Genomic DNA, 15,000 nt, shown 5'->3' with positions numbered 1-15,000 from the left:
TTTATCACTGTATGTCACTACCATAGAATTAGGAATTAGAATACTAGAATGGACATGATGGGATCAAGGTCAGCCATTTTGGTCAGGGAGTTGGTCAACCGTGGTTTGCCAGAGTTATGATAAGATATTGTGTCAAATCATGAATTTGAAGAATTTATCTGCACTGTATTTTTGTTAGTTAGCCAGACAGTTTCAGAGGAATGATTCCATTATTACATTTTTTATTAACTGCCAACATTCCATTTAAACAATACAGTCAATCCACAGCCAGACACTATCTTAAATCAGTTGATGATGGGACTTAGACAAGTTGTAAATGCAACAAGTACTGATATTGCATCATATAATAGAACTCTCAGCTGTCCAAGAAAACAACAATTTAGACATTTATGGTCTGTTTACATATATTTTAGATGCTACTTACAGAAAATTTGTTTAAACCCCATATAAACTGGATTATAATTATATGACAATATTTTAGGTTGACAGTAATTCTATTACATCATTTCCAATATATCACATGCCTTACTTGTATTTTCCTGCATACATAAAACCAGGATTATGCCTTTACTGCCATTCATTCCAATTAGGCTGGTTTGGATTTCTCCCTGACCACAATGGCTGCCATTTTCATCCCATTCTGGAACGTTGAGGGTTGATGACATATATCCTATTAAATTACTAGAAGGGTTTTCTATGCTCACTACATGCAACAGTCCACAAATCACAGTCACAAAGCTGAACCTTACATTTCCACGCTGAACTCATTCACTGTGTTCATAGCATCAGAATTAGCGTGTGCGTCATAGACCACAGCTGTTGAACTACTAGTCTGATCACAGGCAGATGAACACATCAACAGTCGGTCTGCTCTACCAACAGTAATAGTCTTGTGCTCTGCTGTTGTCTAAGAGTGTGTTGAGGAAGGTAAGGTGAAAGGAGTGCTCTGCTGTTGTCTAAGAGTGTGTTGAGGAAGGTAAGGTGAAAGGAGTGCTCTCCTGTTGTCTAAGAGTGTGTTGAGGAAGGTAAGGTGAAAGGAGTGCTCTGCTGTTGTCTAAGAGTGTGTTGAGGAAGGTAAGGTGAAAGGAGTGCTCTCCTGTTGTCTAAGAGTGTGTTGAGGAAGGTAAGGTGAAAGGAGTGCTCTGCTGTTGTCTAAGAGTGTGCTGAGGAAGGTAAGGTGAAAGGAGTGCTCTGCTGTTGTCTAAGAATGTGTTGAGGAAGGTAAGGTGAAAGGAGTGCTCTCCTGTTGTCTAAGAGTGTGTTGAGGAAGGTAAGGTGAAAGGAGTGCTCCCCTGTTGTCTAAGAGTGTGTTGAGGAAGGTAAGGTGAAAGGAGTGTTCTCCTGTTGTCTAAGAGTGTGTTGAGGAAGGTAAGGTGAAAGGAGTGCTCTGCTGTTGTCTAAGAGTGTGTTGAGGAAGGTAAGGTGAAAGGAGTGCTCTGCTGTTGTCTAAGAGTGTGTTGAGGAAGGTAAGGTGAAAGGAGTGCTCTGCTGTTGTCTAAGAGTGTGTTGAGGAAGGTAAGGTGAAAGGAGTGCTCTGCTGTTGTCTAAGAGTGTGTTGAGGAAGGTAAGGTGAAAGGAGTGCTCTGCTGTTGTCTAAGAGTGTGTTGAGGAAGGTAAGGTGAAAGGAGTGCTCTGCTGTTGTCTAAGAGTGTGTTGAGGAAGGTAAGGTGAAAGGAGTGCTCTCCTGTTGTCTAAGAGTGTGTTGAGGAAGGTAAGGTGAAAGGAGTGCTCTGGTTGTCTAAGAGTGTGTTGAGGAAGGTAAGGTGAAAGGAGTGCTCTCCTGTTGTCTAAGAGTGTGTTGAGGAAGGTAAGGTGAAAGGAGTGCTCTGCTGTTGTCTAAGAGTGTGTTGAGGAAGGTAAGGTGAAAGGAGTGCTCTCCTGTTGTCTAAGAGTGTGCTGAGGAAGGTAAGGTGAAAGGAGTGCTCTGCTGTTGTCTAAGAGTGTGTTGAGGAAGGTAAGGTGAAAGGAGTGCTCTCCTGTTGTCTAAGAGTGTGTTGAGGAAGGTAAGGTGAAAGGAGTGCTCTGCTGTTGTCTAAGAGTGTGTTGAGGAAGGTAAGGTGAAAGGAGTGCTCTGCTGTTGTCTAAGAGTGTGTTGAGGAAGGTAAGGTGAAAGGAGTGCTCTGGTTGTCTAAGAGTGTGTTGAGGAAGGTAAGGTGAAAGGAGTGCTCTGGTTGTCTAAGAGTGTGTTGAGGAAGGTAAGGTGAAAGGAGTGCTCTGCTGTTGTCTAAGAGTGTGTTGAGGAAGGTAAGGTGAAAGGAGTGCTCTCCTGTTGTTTAAGAGTGTGCTGAGGAAGGTAAGGTGAAAGGAGTGCTCTGCTGTTGTCTAAGAGTGTGTTGAGGAAGGTAAGGTGAAAGGAGTGCTCTGCTGTTGTCTAAGAGTGTGTTGAGGAAGGTAAGGTGAAAGGAGTGCTCTGCTGTTGTCTAAGAGTGTGTTGAGGAAGGTAAGGTGAAAGGAGTGCTCTGCTGTTGTCTAAGAGTGTGCTGAGGAAGGTAAGGTGAAAGGAGTGCTCTGCTGTTGTCTAAGAGTGTGTTGAGGAAGGTAAGGTGAAAGGAGTGCTCTGCTGTTGTCTAAGAGTGTGTTGAGGAAGGTAAGGTGAAAGGAGTGCTCTGCTGTTGTCTAAGAGTGTGCTGAGGAAGGTAAGGTGAAAGGAGTGCTCTGCTGTTGTCTAAGAGTGTGTTGAGGAAGGTAAGGTGAAAGGAGTGCTCTGCTGTTGTCTAAGAGTGTGTTGAGGAAGGTAAGCTGAAAGGAGTGCTCTGCTGTTGTCTAAGAGTGTGTTGAGGAAGGTAAGGTGAAAGGAGTGCTCTGCTGTTGTCTAAGAGTGTGTTGAGGAAGGTAAGGTGAAAGGAGTGCTCTCCTGTTGTCTAAGAGTGTGTTGAGGAAGGTAAGGTGAAAGGAGTGCTCTCCTGTTGTTTAAGAGTGTGCTGAGGAAGGTAAGGTGAAAGGAGTGCTCTGCTGTTGTCTAAGAGTGTGTTGAGGAAGGTAAGGTGAAAGGAGTGCTCTGCTGTTGTCTAAGAGTGTGTTGAGGAAGGTAAGGTGAAAGGAGTGCTCTGCTGTTGTCTAAGAGTGTGTTGAGGAAGGTAAGGTGAAAGGAGTGCTCTGCTGTTGTCTAAGAGTGTGCTGAGGAAGGTAAGGTGAAAGGAGTGCTCTGCTGTTGTCTAAGAGTGTGTTGAGGAAGGTAAGGTGAAAGGAGTGCTCTGCTGTTGTCTAAGAGTGTGTTGAGGAAGGTAAGGTGAAAGGAGTGCTCTGCTGTTGTCTAAGAGTGTGCTGAGGAAGGTAAGGTGAAATGAGTGCTCCCCTGTTGTCTAAGAGTGTGTTGAGGAAGGTAAGGTGAAAGGAGTGCTCTGCTGTTGTCTAAGAGTGTGTTGAGGAAGGTAAGCTGAAAGGAGTGCTCTGCTGTTGTCTAAGAGTGTGTTGAGGAAGGTAAGGTGAAAGGAGTGCTCTGCTGTTGTCTAAGAGTGTGCTGAGGAAGGTAAGGTGAAAGGAGTGCTCTCCTGTTGTCTAAGAGTGTGTTGAGGAAGGTAAGGTGAAAGGAGTGCTCTGCTGTTGTCTAAGAGTGTGTTGAGGAAGGTAAGGTGAAAGGAGTGCTCTGCTGTTGTCTAAGAGTGTGTTGAGGAAGGTAAGGTGAAAGGAGTGCTCTGCTGTTGTCTAAGAGTGTGTTGAGGAAGGTAAGGTGAAAGGAGTGCTCTGCTGTTGTCTAAGAGTGTGTTGAGGAAGGTAAGCTGAAAGTAGTGCTCTCCTGTTGTCTAAGAGTGTGTTGAGGAAGGTAAGGTGAAAGGAGTGCTCTGCTGTTGTCTAAGAGTGTGTTGAGGAAGGTAAGGTGAAAGGAGTGCTCTGCTGTTGTCTAAGAGTGTGTTGATGAAGGTAAGGTGAAAGGAGTGCTCTGCTGTTGTCTAAGAGTGTGTTGAGGAAGGTAAGGTGAAAGGAGTGCTCTCCTGTTGTCTAAGAGTGTGTTGAGGAAGGTAAGGTGAAAGGAGTGCTCTGCTGTTGTCTAAGAGTGTGTTGAGGAAGGTAAGCTGAAAGGAGTGCTCTGCTGTTGTCTAAGAGTGTGCTGAGGAAGGTAAGGTGAAAGGAGTGCTCTCCTGTTGTCTAAGAGTGTGTTGAGGAAGGTAAGGTGAAAGGAGTGCTCTGCTGTTGTTTAAGAGTGTGTTGAGGAAGGTAAGGTTAAAGGAGTGCTCTGCTGTTGTCTAAGAGTGTGTTGAGGAAGGTAAGGTGAAAGGAGTGCTCTGCTGTTGTCTAAGAGTGTGCTGAGGAAGGTAAGGTGAAAGGAGTGCTCTGCTGTTGTCTAAGAGTGTGTTGAGGAAGGTAAGGTGAAAGGAGTGCTCTGCTGTTGTCTAAGAGTGTGTTGAGGAAGGTAAGGTGAAAGGAGTGCTCTGCTGTTGTCTAAGAGTGTGCTGAGGAAGGTAAGGTGAAAGGAGTGCTCTCCTGTTGTCTAAGAGTGTGTTGAGGAAGGTAAGGTGAAAGGAGTGCTCTGCTGTTGTCTAAGAGTGTGTTGAGGAAGGTAAGGTGAAAGGAGTGCTCTGCTGTTGTCTAAGAGTGTGCTGAGGAAGGTAAGGTGAAAGGAGTGCTCTCCTGTTGTCTAAGAGTGTGTTGAGGAAGGTAAGGTGAAAGGAGTGCTCTGCTGTTGTTTAAGAGTGTGTTGAGGAAGGTAAGGTTAAAGGAGTGCTCTGCTGTTGTCTAAGAGTGTGTTGAGGAAGGTAAGGTGAAAGGAGTGCTCTGCTGTTGTCTAAGAGTGTGCTGAGGAAGGTAAGGTGAAAGGAGTGCTCTGCTGTTGTCTAAGAGTGTGTTGAGGAAGGTAAGGTGAAAGGAGTGCTCTGCTGTTGTCTAAGAGTGTGTTGAGGAAGGTAAGGTGAAAGGAGTGCTCTGCTGTTGTCTAAGAGTGTGCTGAGGAAGGTAAGGTGAAAGGAGTGCTCTCCTGTTGTCTAAGAGTGTGTTGAGGAAGGTAAGGTGAAAGGAGTGCTCTGCTGTTGTCTAAGAGTGTGCTGAGGAAGGTAAGGTGAAATGAGTGCTCCCCTGTTGTCTAAGAGTGTGTTGAGGAAGGTAAGGTGAAAGGAGTGCTCTGCTGTTGTCTAAGAGTGTGTTGAGGAAGGTAAGCTGAAAGGAGTGCTCTGCTGTTGTCTAAGAGTGTGTTGAGGAAGGTAAGGTGAAAGGAGTGCTCTGCTGTTGTCTAAGAGTGTGTTGAGGAAGGTAAGGTGAAAGGAGTGCTCTGCTGTTGTCTAAGAGTGTGTTGAGGAAGGTAAGGTGAAAGGAGTGCTCTGCTGTTGTCTAAGAGTGTGTTGAGGAAGGTAAGCTGAAAGGAGTGCTCTCCTGTTGTCTAAGAGTGTGTTGAGGAAGGTAAGGTGAAAGGAGTGCTCTGCTGTTGTCTAAGAGTGTGTTGAGGAAGGTAAGGTGAAAGGAGTGCTCTGCTGTTGTCTAAGAGTGTGTTGATGAAGGTAAGGTGAAAGGAGTGCTCTGCTGTTGTCTAAGAGTGTGTTGAGGAAGGTAAGGTGAAAGGAGTGCTCTCCTGTTGTCTAAGAGTGTGTTGAGGAAGGTAAGGTGAAAGGAGTGCTCTGCTGTTGTCTAAGAGTGTGTTGAGGAAGGTAAGCTGAAAGGAGTGCTCTGCTGTTGTCTAAGAGTGTGCTGAGGAAGGTAAGGTGAAAGGAGTGCTCTGCTGTTGTCTAAGAGTGTGTTGAGGAAGGTAAGGTGAAAGGAGTGCTCTGCTGTTGTCTAAGAGTGTGTTGAGGAAGGTAAGGTGAAAGGAGTGCTCTGCTGTTGTCTAAGAGTGTGTTGAGGAAGGTAAGGTGAAAGGAGTGCTCTGCTGTTGTCTAAGAGTGTGTTGAGGAAGGTAAGGTGAAAGGAGTGCTCTCCTGTTGTCTAAGAGTGTGTTGAGGAAGGTAAGGTGAAAGGAGTGCTCTGCTGTTGTCTAAGAGTGTGTTGAGGAAGGTAAGGTGAAAGGAGTGCTCTGCTGTTGTCTAAGAATGTGTTGAGGAAGGTAAGGTGAAAGGAGTGCTCTCCTGTTGTCTAAGAGTGTGTTGAGGAAGGTAAGGTGAAAGGAGTGCTCTGCTGTTGTCTAAGAGTGTGTTGAGGAAGGTAAGGTGAAAGGAGTGCTCTCCTGTTGTCTAAGAGTGTGTTGAGGAAGGTAAGGTGAAAGGAGTGCTCTCCTGTTGTCTAAGAGTGTGTTGAGGAAGGTAAGGTGAAAGGAGTGCTCCCCTGTTGTCTAAGAGTGTGTTGAGGAAGGTAAGGTGAAAGGAGTGCTCTGCTGTTGTCTAAGAGTGTGCTGAGGAAGGTAAGGTGAAAGGAGTGCTCTCCTGTTGTCTAAGAGTGTGTTGAGGAATGTAAGGTGAAAGGAGTGCTCTGCTGTTGTCTAAGAGTGTGTTGAGGAAGGTAAGCTGAAAGGAGTGCTCTGCTGTTGTCTAAGAGTGTGTTGTGGAAGGTAAGGTGAAAGGAGTGCTCTGCTGTTGTCTAAGAGTGTGCTGAGGAAGGTAAGGTGAAAGGAGTGCTCTCCTGTTGTCTAAGAGTGTGTTGAGGAAGGTAAGGTGAAAGGAGTGCTCTGCTGTTGTCTAAGAGTGTGTTGAGGAAGGTAAGGTGAAAGGAGTGCTCTCCTGTTGTCTAAGAGTGTGTTGAGGAAGGTAAGGTGAAAGGAGTGCTCTGCTGTTGTCTAAGAGTGTGCTGAGGAAGGTAAGGTGAAAGGAGTGCTCTGCTGTTGTCTAAGAGTGTGTTGAGGAAGGTAAGGTGAAAGGAGTGCTCTGCTGTTGTCTAAGAGTGTGTTGAGGAAGGTAAGGTGAAAGGAGTGCTCTGCTGTTGTCTAAGAGTGTGTTGAGGAAGGTAAGGTGAAAGGAGTGCTCTCCTGTTGTCTAAGAGTGTGTTGAGGAAGGTAAGGTGAAAGGAGTGCTCTCCTGTTGTCTAAGAGTGTGTTGAGGAAGGTAAGGTGAAAGGAGTGCTCCCCTGTTGTCTAAGAGTGTGTTGAGGAAGGTAAGGTGAAAGGAGTGCTCTGCTGTTGTCTAAGAGTGTGTTGAGGAAGGTAAGGTGAAAGGAGTGCTCTGCTGTTGTCTAAGAGTGTGTTGAGGAAGGTAAGGTGAAAGGAGTGCTCTGCTGTTGTCTAAGAGTGTGTTGAGGAAGGTAAGGTGAAAGGAGTGCTCTGCTGTTGTCTAAGAGTGTGTTGAGGAAGGTAAGGTGAAAGGAGTGCTCTGCTGTTGTCTAAGAGTGTGTTGAGGAAGGTAAGCTGAAAGTAGTGCTCTCCTGTTGTCTAAGAGTGTGTTGAGGAAGGTAAGGTGAAAGGAGTGCTCTGCTGTTGTCTAAGAGTGTGTTGAGGAAGGTAAGGTGAAAGGAGTGCTCTGCTGTTGTCTAAGAGTGTGTTGATGAAGGTAAGGTGAAAGGAGTGCTCTGCTGTTGTCTAAGAGTGTGTTGAGGAAGGTAAGGTGAAAGGAGTGCTCTCCTGTTGTCTAAGAGTGTGTTGAGGAAGGTAAGGTGAAAGGAGTGCTCTGCTGTTGTCTAAGAGTGTGCTGAGGAAGGTAAGCTGAAAGGAGTGCTCTGCTGTTGTCTAAGAGTGTGCTGAGGAAGGTAAGGTGAAAGGAGTGCTCTCCTGTTGTCTAAGAGTGTGTTGAGGAAGGTAAGGTGAAAGGAGTGCTCTGCTGTTGTTTAAGAGTGTGTTGAGGAAGGTAAGGTGAAAGGAGTGCTCTGCTGTTGTCTAAGAGTGTGTTGAGGAAGGTAAGGTGAAAGGAGTGCTCTGCTGTTGTCTAAGAGTGTGCTGAGGAAGGTAAGGTGAAAGGAGTGCTCTGCTGTTGTCTAAGAGTGTGTTGAGGAAGGTAAGGTGAAAGGAGTGCTCTGCTGTTGTCTAAGAGTGTGTTGAGGAAGGTAAGGTGAAAGGAGTGCTCTGCTGTTGTCTAAGAGTGTGCTGAGGAAGGTAAGGTGAAAGGAGTGCTCTCCTGTTGTCTAAGAGTGTGTTGAGGAAGGTAAGGTGAAAGGAGTGCTCTGCTGTTGTCTAAGAGTGTGTTGAGGAAGGTAAGGTGAAAGGAGTGCTCTGCTGTTGTCTAAGAGTGTGTTGAGGAAGGTAAGGTGAAAGGAGTGCTCTGCTGTTGTCTAAGAGTGTGTTGAGGAAGGTAAGGTGAAAGGAGTGCTCTGCTGTTGTCTAAGAGTGTGTTGAGGAAGGTAAGCTGAAAGGAGTGCTCTCCTGTTGTCTAAGAGTGTGTTGAGGAAGGTAAGGTGAAAGGAGTGCTCTGCTGTTGTCTAAGAGTGTGTTGAGGAAGGTAAGGTGAAAGGAGTGCTCTGCTGTTGTCTAAGAGTGTGTTGATGAAGGTAAGGTGAAAGGAGTGCTCTGCTGTTGTCTAAGAGTGTGTTGAGGAAGGTAAGGTGAAAGGAGTGCTCTCCTGTTGTCTAAGAGTGTGTTGAGGAAGGTAAGGTGAAAGGAGTGCTCTGCTGTTGTCTAAGAGTGTGTTGAGGAAGGTAAGCTGAAAGGAGTGCTCTGCTGTTGTCTAAGAGTGTGCTGAGGAAGGTAAGGTGAAAGGAGTGCTCTGCTGTTGTCTAAGAGTGTGTTGAGGAAGGTAAGGTGAAAGGAGTGCTCTGCTGTTGTCTAAGAGTGTGTTGAGGAAGGTAAGGTGAAAGGAGTGCTCTGCTGTTGTCTAAGAGTGTGTTGAGGAAGGTAAGGTGAAAGGAGTGCTCTGCTGTTGTCTAAGAGTGTGTTGAGGAAGGTAAGGTGAAAGGAGTGCTCTCCTGTTGTCTAAGAGTGTGTTGAGGAAGGTAAGGTGAAAGGAGTGCTCTGCTGTTGTCTAAGAGTGTGTTGAGGAAGGTAAGGTGAAAGGGGTGCTCTGCTGTTGTCTAAGAATGTGTTGAGGAAGGTAAGGTGAAAGGAGTGCTCTCCTGTTGTCTAAGAGTGTGTTGAGGAAGGTAAGGTGAAAGGAGTGCTCTGCTGTTGTCTAAGAGTGTGTTGAGGAAGGTAAGGTGAAAGGAGTGCTCTCCTGTTGTCTAAGAGTGTGTTGAGGAAGGTAAGGTGAAAGGAGTGCTCTCCTGTTGTCTAAGAGTGTGTTGAGGAAGGTAAGGTGAAAGGAGTGCTCCCCTGTTGTCTAAGAGTGTGTTGAGGAAGGTAAGGTGAAAGGAGTGCTCTGCTGTTGTCTAAGAGTGTGCTGAGGAAGGTAAGGTGAAAGGAGTGCTCTCCTGTTGTCTAAGAGTGTGTTGAGGAAGGTAAGGTGAAAGGAGTGCTCTGCTGTTGTCTAAGAGTGTGTTGAGGAAGGTAAGCTGAAAGGAGTGCTCTGCTGTTGTCTAAGAGTGTGTTGTGGAAGGTAAGGTGAAAGGAGTGCTCTGCTGTTGTCTAAGAGTGTGCTGAGGAAGGTAAGGTGAAAGGAGTGCTCTCCTGTTGTCTAAGAGTGTGTTGAGGAAGGTAAGGTGAAAGGAGTGCTCTGCTGTTGTCTAAGAGTGTGTTGAGGAAGGTAAGGTGAAAGGAGTGCTCTCCTGTTGTCTAAGAGTGTGTTGAGGAAGGTAAGGTGAAAGGAGTGCTCTGCTGTTGTCTAAGAGTGTGCTGAGGAAGGTAAGGTGAAAGGAGTGCTCTGCTGTTGTCTAAGAGTGTGTTGAGGAAGGTAAGGTGAAAGGAGTGCTCTGCTGTTGTCTAAGAGTGTGTTGAGGAAGGTAAGGTGAAAGGAGTGCTCTGCTGTTGTCTAAGAGTGTGTTGAGGAAGGTAAGGTGAAAGGAGTGCTCTCCTGTTGTCTAAGAGTGTGTTGAGGAAGGTAAGGTGAAAGGAGTGCTCTCCTGTTGTCTAAGAGTGTGTTGAGGAAGGTAAGGTGAAAGGAGTGCTCCCCTGTTGTCTAAGAGTGTGTTGAGGAAGGTAAGGTGAAAGGAGTGCTCTGCTGTTGTCTAAGAGTGTGCTGAGGAAGGTAAGGTGAAAGGAGTGCTCTCCTGTTGTCTAAGAGTGTGTTGAGGAAGGTAAGGTGAAAGGAGTGCTCTGCTGTTGTCTAAGAGTGTGTTGAGGAAGGTAAGCTGAAAGGAGTGCTCTGCTGTTGTCTAAGAGTGTGTTGAGGAAGGTAAGGTGAAAGGAGTGCTCTGCTGTTGTCTAAGAGTGTGCTGAGGAAGGTAAGGTGAAAGGAGTGCTCTCCTGTTGTCTAAGAGTGTGTTGAGGAAGGTAAGGTGAAAGGAGTGCTCTGCTGTTGTCTAAGAGTGTGTTGAGGAAGGTAAGGTGAAAGGAGTGCTCTCCTGTTGTCTAAGAGTGTGTTGAGGAAGGTAAGGTGAAAGGAGTGCTCTGCTGTTGTCTAAGAGTGTGCTGAGGAAGGTAAGGTGAAAGGAGTGCTCTGCTGTTGTCTAAGAGTGTGTTGAGGAAGGTAAGGTGAAAGGAGTGCTCTGCTGTTGTCTAAGAGTGTGTTGAGGAAGGTAAGGTGAAAGGAGTGCTCTGCTGTTGTCTAAGAGTGTGTTGAGGAAGGTAAGGTGAAAGGAGTGCTCTGCTGTTGTCTAAGAGTGTGTTGAGGAAGGTAAGGTGAAAGGAGTGCTCTGCTGTTGTCTAAGAGTGTGTTGAGGAAGGTAAGCTGAAAGGAGTGCTCTCCTGTTGTCTAAGAGTGTGTTGAGGAAGGTAAGGTGAAAGGAGTGCTCTGCTGTTGTCTAAGAGTGTGTTGAGGAAGGTAAGGTGAAAGGAGTGCTCTGCTGTTGTCTAAGAGTGTGTTGAGGAAGGTAAGGTGAAAGGAGTGCTCTGCTGTTGTCTAAGAGTGTGTTGAGGAAGGTAAGCTGAAAGGAGTGCTCTCCTGTTGTCTAAGAGTGTGTTGAGGAAGGTAAGGTGAAAGGAGTGCTCTGCTGTTGTCTAAGAGTGTGTTGAGGAAGGTAAGGTGAAAGGAGTGCTCTGCTGTTGTCTAAGAGTGTGTTGAGGAAGGTAAGGTGAAAGGAGTGCTCTGCTGTTGTCTAAGAGTGTGTTGAGGAAGGTAAGGTGAAAGGAGTGCTCTCCTGTTGTCTAAGAGTGTGTTGAGGAAGGTAAGGTGAAAGGAGTGCTCTGCTGTTGTCTAAGAGTGTGTTGAGGAAGGTAAGCTGAAAGGAGTGCTCTCCTGTTGTCTAAGAGTGTGTTGAGGAAGGTAAGGTGAAAGGAGTGCTCTGCTGTTGTTTAAGAGTGTGTTGAGGAAGGTAAGGTGAAAGGAGTGCTCTGCTGTTGTCTAAGAGTGTGTTGAGGAAGGTAAGGTGAAAGGAGTGCTCTGCTGTTGTCTAAGAGTGTGCTGAGGAAGGTAAGGTGAAAGGAGTGCTCTGCTGTTGTCTAAGAGTGTGTTGAGGAAGGTAAGGTGAAAGGAGTGCTCTGCTGTTGTCTAAGAGTGTGTTGAGGAAGGTAAGGTGAAAGGAGTGCTCTGCTGTTGTCTAAGAGTGTGCTGAGGAAGGTAAGGTGAAAGGAGTGCTCTCCTGTTGTCTAAGAGTGTGTTGAGGAAGGTAAGGTGAAAGGAGTGCTCTGCTGTTGTCTAAGAGTGTGTTGAGGAAGGTAAGGTGAAAGGAGTGCTCTGCTGTTGTCTAAGAGTGTGTTGAGGAAGGTAAGGTGAAAGGAGTGCTCTGCTGTTGTCTAAGAGTGTGTTGAGGAAGGTAAGGTGAAAGGAGTGCTCTCCTGTTGTCTAAGAGTGTGTTGAGGAAGGTAAGGTGAAAGGAGTGCTCTGCTGTTGTCTAAGAGTGTGTTGAGGAAGGTAAGCTGAAAGGAGTGCTCTGCTGTTGTCTAAGAGTGTGTTGAGGAAGGTAAGGTGAAAGGAGTGCTCTGCTGTTGTCTAAGAGTGTGTTGAGGAAGGTAAGGTGAAAGGAGTGCTCTGCTGTTGTCTAAGAGTGTGTTGAGGAAGGTAAGGTGAAAGGAGTGCTCTGCTGTTGTCTAAGAGTGTGTTGAGGAAGGTAAGGTGAAAGGAGTGCTCTCCTGTTGTCTAAGAGTGTGTTGAGGAAGGTAAGGTGAAAGGAGTGCTCTGCTGTTGTCTAAGAGTGTGTTGAGGAAGGTAAGCTGAAAGGAGTGCTCTGCTGTTGTCTAAGAGTGTGCTTGAGGAAGGTAAGGTGAAAGGAGTGCTCTGCTGTTGTCTAAGAGTGTGTTGAGGAAGGTAAGGTGAAAGGAGTGCTCTGCTGTTGTCTAAGAGTGTGTTGAGGAAGGTAAGGTGAAAGGAGTGCTCTGCTGTTGTCTAAGAGTGTGTTGAGGAAGGTAAGGTGAAAGGAGTGCTCTGCTGTTGTCTAAGAGTGTGTTGAGGAAGGTAAGGTGAAAGGAGTGCTCTCCTGTTGTCTAAGAGTGTGTTGAGGAAGGTAAGGTGAAAGGAGTGCTCTGCTGTTGTCTAAGAGTGTGTTGAGGAAGGTAAGGTGAAAGGAGTGCTCTGCTGTTGTCTAAGAATGTGTTGAGGAAGGTAAGGTGAAAGGAGTGCTCTCCTGTTGTCTAAGAGTGTGTTGAGGAAGGTAAGGTGAAAGGAGTGCTCTGCTGTTGTCTAAGAGTGTGTTGAGGAAGGTAAGGTGAAAGGAGTGCTCTCCTGTTGTCTAAGAGTGTGTTGAGGAAGGTAAGGTGAAAGGAGTGCTCTCCTGTTGTCTAAGAGTGTGTTGAGGAAGGTAAGGTGAAAGGAGTGCTCCCCTGTTGTCTAAGAGTGTGTTGAGGAAGGTAAGGTGAAAGGAGTGCTCTGCTGTTGTCTAAGAGTGTGCTGAGGAAGGTAAGGTGAAAGGAGTGCTCTCCTGTTGTCTAAGAGTGTGTTGAGGAAGGTAAGGTGAAAGGAGTGCTCTGCTGTTGTCTAAGAGTGTGTTGAGGAAGGTAAGCTGAAAGGAGTGCTCTGCTGTTGTCTAAGAGTGTGTTGTGGAAGGTAAGGTGAAAGGAGTGCTCTGCTGTTGTCTAAGAGTGTGCTGAGGAAGGTAAGGTGAAAGGAGTGCTCTCCTGTTGTCTAAGAGTGTGTTGAGGAAGGTAAGGTGAAAGGAGTGCTCTGCTGTTGTCTAAGAGTGTGTTGAGGAAGGTAAGGTGAAAGGAGTGCTCTCCTGTTGTCTAAGAGTGTGTTGAGGAAGGTAAGGTGAAAGGAGTGCTCTGCTGTTGTCTAAGAGTGTGCTGAGGAAGGTAAGGTGAAAGGAGTGCTCTGCTGTTGTCTAAGAGTGTGTTGAGGAAGGTAAGGTGAAAGGAGTGCTCTGCTGTTGTCTAAGAGTGTGTTGAGGAAGGTAAGGTGAAAGGAGTGCTCTGCTGTTGTCTAAGAGTGTGTTGAGGAAGGTAAGGTGAAAGGAGTGCTCTCCTGTTGTCTAAGAGTGTGTTGAGGAAGGTAAGGTGAAAGGAGTGCTCTCCTGTTGTCTAAGAGTGTGTTGAGGAAGGTAAGGTGAAAGGAGTGCTCCCCTGTTGTCTAAGAGTGTGTTGAGGAAGGTAAGGTGAAAGGAGTGCTCTGCTGTTGTCTAAGAGTGTGCTGAGGAAGGTAAGGTGAAAGGAGTGCTCTCCTGTTGTCTAAGAGTGTGTTGAGGAAGGTAAGGTGAAAGGAGTGCTCTGCTGTTGTCTAAGAGTGTGTTGAGGAAGGTAAGCTGAAAGGAGTGCTCTGCTGTTGTCTAAGAGTGTGTTGAGGAAGGTAAGGTGAAAGGAGTGCTCTGCTGTTGTCTAAGAGTGTGCTGAGGAAGGTAAGGTGAAAGGAGTGCTCTCCTGTTGTCTAAGAGTGTGTTGAGGAAGGTAAGGTGAAAGGAGTGCTCTGCTGTTGTCTAAGAGTGTGTTGAGGAAGGTAAGGTGAAAGGAGTGCTCTCCTGTTGTCTAAGAGTGTGTTGAGGAAGGTAAGGTGAAAGGAGTGCTCTGCTGTTGTCTAAGAGTGTGCTGAGGAAGGTAAGGTGAAAGGAGTGCTCTGCTGTTGTCTAAGAGTGTGTTGAGGAAGGTAAGGTGAAAGGAGTGCTCTGCTGTTGTCTAAGAGTGTGTTGAGGAAGGTAAGGTGAAAGGAGTGCTCTGCTGTTGTCTAAGAGTGTGTTGAGGAAGGTAAGGTGAAAGGAGTGCTCTGCTGTTGTCTAAGAGTGTGTTGAGGAAGGTAAGGTGAAAGGAGTGCTCTGCTGTTGTCTAAGAGTGTGTTGAGGAAGGTAAGCTGAAAGGAGTGCTCTCCTGTTGTCTAAGAGTGTGTTGAGGAAGGTAAGGTGAAAGGAGTGCTCTGCTGTTGTCTAAGAGTGTGTTGAGGAAGTTAAGGTGAAAGGAGTGCTCTGCTGTTGTCTAAGAGTGTGTTGAGGAAGGTAAGGTGAAAGGAGTGCTCTGCTGTTGTCTAAGAGTGTGTTGAGGAAGGTAAGCTGAAAGGAGTGCTCTCCTGTTGTCTAAGAGTGTGTTGAGGAAGGTAAGGTGAAAGGAGTGCTCTGCTGTTGTCTAAGAGTGTGTTGAGGAAGGTAAGGTGAAAGGAGTGCTCTGCTGTTGTCTAAGAGTGTGTTGAGGAAGGTAAGGTGAAAGGAGTGCTCTGCTGTTGTCTAAGAGTGTGTTGAGGAAGGTAAGGTGAAAGGAGTGCTCTCCTGTTGTCTAAGAGTGTGTTGAGGAAGGTAAGGTGAAAGGAGTGCTCTGCTGTTGTCTAAGAGTGTGTTGAGGAAGGTAAGCTGAAAGGAGTGCTCTGCTGTTGTCTAAGAGTGTGCTGAGGAAGGTAAGGTGAAAGGAGTGCTCTCCTGTTGTCTAAGAGTGTGCTGAGGAAGGTAAGGTGAAAGGAGTGCTCTGCTGTTGTTTAAGAGTGTGTTGAGGAAGGTAAGGTGAAAGGAGTGCTCTGCTGTTGTCTAAGAGTGTGTTGAGGAAGGTAAGGTGAAAGGAGTGCTCTGCTGTTGTCTAAGAGTGTGCTGAGGAAGGTAAGGTGAAAGGAGTGCTCTGCTGTTGTCTAAGAGTGTGTTGAGGAAGGTAAGGTGAAAGGAGTGCTCTGCTGTTGTCTAAGAGTGTGTTGAGGAAGGTAAGGTGAAAGGAGTGCTCTGCTGTTGTCTAAGAGTGTGTTGAGGAAGGTAAGGTGAAAGGAGTGCTCTGCTGTTGTCTAAGAGTGTGTTGAGGAAGGTAAGGTGAAAGGAGTGCTCTCCTGTTGTCTAAGAGTGTGTTGAGGAAGGTAAGGTGAAAGGAGTGCTCTGCTGTTGTCTAAGAGTGTGTTGAGGAAGGTAAGGTGAAAGGAG

The 15,000-nt window shown here is 46.5% G+C and overlaps 1 protein-coding gene across 2 annotated transcripts in view; it reads left to right on the top strand.

Moving 5' to 3' along the window:
• Positions 1–15,000, top strand: part of LOC120033582 (serine/threonine-protein phosphatase 2A regulatory subunit B'' subunit alpha-like) — a 39,426-nt gene that overhangs the window by 18,743 nt on the left and 5,683 nt on the right. The window lies entirely within an intron of this gene.

Source organism: Salvelinus namaycush, chromosome 40, assembly GCF_016432855.1.
Source record: "Salvelinus namaycush isolate Seneca chromosome 40, SaNama_1.0, whole genome shotgun sequence".
NCBI classification, from domain to species: Eukaryota; Metazoa; Chordata; class Actinopteri; order Salmoniformes; family Salmonidae; genus Salvelinus; species Salvelinus namaycush.
Note: the sequence above shows the minus strand (reverse complement) of the source record. Positions and strands in the feature narration are given on the sequence as shown.